Source organism: Formica exsecta, unplaced genomic scaffold (genome assembly GCF_003651465.1).
Source record: "Formica exsecta isolate Colony F162 unplaced genomic scaffold, ASM365146v1 scaffold35, whole genome shotgun sequence".
Lineage (NCBI taxonomy): Eukaryota > Metazoa > Arthropoda > Insecta > Hymenoptera > Formicidae > Formica > Formica exsecta.
Window position 1 is genome coordinate 196593 of NW_021850752.1, and position 3877 is coordinate 200469.

The window sequence follows — 3877 nt, forward strand, 5'->3', positions numbered from 1 at the left end:
GATTGTCCAGACTTTACTCAATAATAATTCCTTTATTAAGCGTTATAAAAAAAATAGTTCAAGACTTTTCGACTTAGTTTGACCCAATCTATCTCCATCTTTCGTTTGGTCACTTACTTGTCGGACACCCTGTATACATATATGACAAAATCTTTTTTATTTTCGCACAGGAAATAGTATATTATAATATATTTATATGTAATATTATAATATATTTAAATATAATATTATATAATAAAAAATTTATAATAAAAAGAAATTGAACACATTTTTCTATTTTGATTAAATTAACGTCACAGCGGAAATAAAAATGAAAAAAAAATCCGGAAAGCAATGAATGACGGTTGCTGAAGCCACCTTCGAAAGAATTTTTGCAGCGGGAAGCGAGGCGGTTAAAGGATCCGCCTGTCAAATCCCTCCCGCTGGACCTGCGCGACCTCTTTCTTCTCGATTATTTTTTTTCGCTCACGGAACGCGGATCCTTGGCGTCGAACGGCTCTTTTAACTGCCCTTACTTGACGCGATCACCATCAGGTTGTGTACGATCGTATTCGAGGCATCGTCAGGTCGGCCATTTTGCTAAGATCGTTTCTCATCTTTTACGAGGTTCGACACCGCCGCCGTCATCGTCGTTTCGGCCTCAGCACGAGAAACAATTGAATGTCCCCGGGTTTATTTTTGGAAGCCTTAATTTAATTCCCGTCCCGAGCGCGCGCACGACAGAATAAAGAACAGAGAAGGAGAAACAGAGAAAAAGTGTAGAAAAGGAGAGCGAGGAGGAGGAGAGCTATAGTTAAGAGACGAATCTTTTGTTTCCTGCCGGCCGCGTTTCTGCTTGCAATGTTTTTTTTTTTTTTTTTTAAGTCACGTCGATCTTTCCGGAGAAAGGACGCTGATGTCCACTCTTGTCCGGTTAAGTTGTGCAAATTACACTCTAAGGAGAAGAAATGTATTTCATGTGTGTGAATATTGCGTACGTCAACTCCCAGGAGCAAGAATGTAAACTGGTTTAACAAAAATTTATCTTATCCAAATAAAAAAAATTCTTTCATATATTATTATTTTTAAAGCAAAAGAGAATTTATAGCCAAAACATACATTCCGATGACTTTTATATGAATAATATATATTTTGTAGATTAAAGGATTGTTAGATTAATTTTGATGTATTATATGATAAATTTCATTGTTTAAAGAAAGTTCTTTTTTTAATTATAAATTGATTTTATAAATTATTTCATATCGAGGCGCTCGCATACAATTTATTGAAAAATGTGGGTGGTCTCTCGCTCATGTCTTCCACGTGTCTCTTTCACCAATTCTCAGAAATGTCACTTTCAGTGAAGGTATATACACGCAGCAAATCGTGCGTCGTGTTCTCAAGTTATAGCATCTGATGATTCCGTTTCCTCTGTCGACGAAATTGGCGACGGTCTTTAAATGAAAGATTCTTGACAAAGATGAACAAAAATCCGCGTAAATTAAAAATAACTGTTATCAGAATTTCATATTTTAAGAAGATTTATTTAATGATTCAAATGCAATAAAAATTTTTTTCGAATATCAAGTACAGGATTTTGCTTAAATACTAAATATTACACTGAAAAAAAGACTGTCAAAATCGTGAAATTAAAAAAAAATATCAGAAATAATAACTACAGAGTATCTTAGAAATGAAAATACATCAAATAGATTCAAACGGAACAATAACGTTAAGGAAGCAGCATCTTAGACGATTCGTCGCAGGCGAACATATGTATTTCTACATATGCATGAAAGTTGTTTGCAACAAGCATTGCTTTATGCATGCAATACAACACGCATAAATAATTAGAGGTTTTATGCAAACGAAAGAAAAATACACGTGTAAAGCCACGCTCTCATGCTATGAATATATATCATTGTGAGAAGATGTTCTTCAACAAGAAATACTATTCATCGTACGTATGATGTTAATACATCAACTGCCGATAACTCTTTTTTTATAATTTATTTCCATTCCTACATGCACGCAAAATGAGAACGTATATCGAAAGATAAGAATGGTCTGGATAAGAAATATGTCTAACAATAAATATAAAACATGCTGTCTTAAACTGAATTAATGAAAATATTACTGATTACACGGAAAAAAATAATTAGCTGCCGTAGCTAAAAACTGCGTGTGGTAACTAGATTTCAGTCGTAATATATGGACAGCGAACATCTTAGCTGTGACACCTATTTATTAGGTGCAACAGCAAACATCTTAGCTGTGATACCTATTTATTAAGTGGAACAGCAAACCGTTTTGCTGCAGTTTAGAAATTTATTTTGCAAACCATGATTAGCTATGGTAGCGAAAATTTTTTTTTCCGTGTGGTTCGTGGAAAATGGGCATGATCTAATTTCCGCGTTAAAAATTGTGAAAATGAAATAATAATAATATTGCTTCAACAGCGATTATATAATCACTGCTAAAAATGATAATTAATTCTTAGTAATTTTAATAAGATGGGATCTTACAAAATTATTGTGGAAGAAAATATGATAAAATTTTCTTCGCAGATTCAAAAATAGGATAAATTAACTGTACTTTCTCAAGAATAATTGAATAGTGAAATTTTCGAAATAATGAAATTGTGTTACATTGATGAATGTTATTAATATTCGTACGTAATTTTCTGATCAATAAATGCATCAATTAGCGAAAAAACTAACTTTAATTTCGTAACAAAGATTTTTATAATATACGATGCAAATCTTAATGAAACATTTCATAAGAGAGATACTTTTTATTACTGATATTAATGGAGTTGATTATTCCGATTTACACATGCCAAGGAAACCGGTAGAATTTCCTAAATTTCTTAGATTCTTCGAATCGATACGCCAGATTCTGTCTATGCTTCAATTTTTCTCCGATAGCTTTGAAACAGAGCGCACAACTGTATTCTGGATTAAAACCGGACTAGATAAAAGAATTACTGTTTATGACCGATTGACCCCTTTTTAAAGTTCGCAATTACGTTAACGGGGACCGGTTTTCTATTACGAATATATGTAATAATAACCTGTACAGGGTGTTTCAGATCAGGTCAATGAAACTTCAGGATCTTATAGGAAATTGAATTTGGAATAAAAAAGTTCCGATAAACATAGGTCCAGAAAAGCTTTGTTAAAAAGTTATAATTAATAAACTTCGAAAAATCACGTTTTTTTGATGATTTTTAAAAATAACTTCAAACCCTTCACCCTTTATTCATTTGAAAAAAGTAACGAAATAAATCTGATGATTTATTAAATAACAAATTAAATTACATCAATTTCATCTAATTCTGATAAGGCGTTCAAAAGAAAATAAGCTCAAAACAACAAAAAAGCAGAAACTTGAAAAAACCGATCTTTCGATGATCCTTGTGTAAACATTACAATCGTAGTGCAAACATTGCAAATACAAACATAAAAATGTTCTTATTAAATTTTGATTATAACTAATTTATTTGCAGAGAGTTTATTAGCTATAACTTTTTAACGAAACATTTCCGGACTTATGTTTATGGGAACTTTTTTGTTCCAGATTCAATTTCCTATAAGACCCTGAAGTTTCATTGACCTGACCTGGAACTCTGATCCATGTATATATAGATTATTGTTACAGCTGTTGAAAAATAATTTCGTGAACAATTGAATAAAGTACTGACGATTCTCTCCAAGTTTCTATGGATTAAAGCTTTTTTTCTGGCAAATCTGGTTTTTATGAAAATTTTAAATGGTGTCTATGACTTGTTGAAAAATATTATTACAATCCATCCTGATAAAAATAAAAATATTATTACCAATCTTTTTCATGTAACGAGAATGACACTTGATATATTTTTGGGCCTCTATTTTTTACA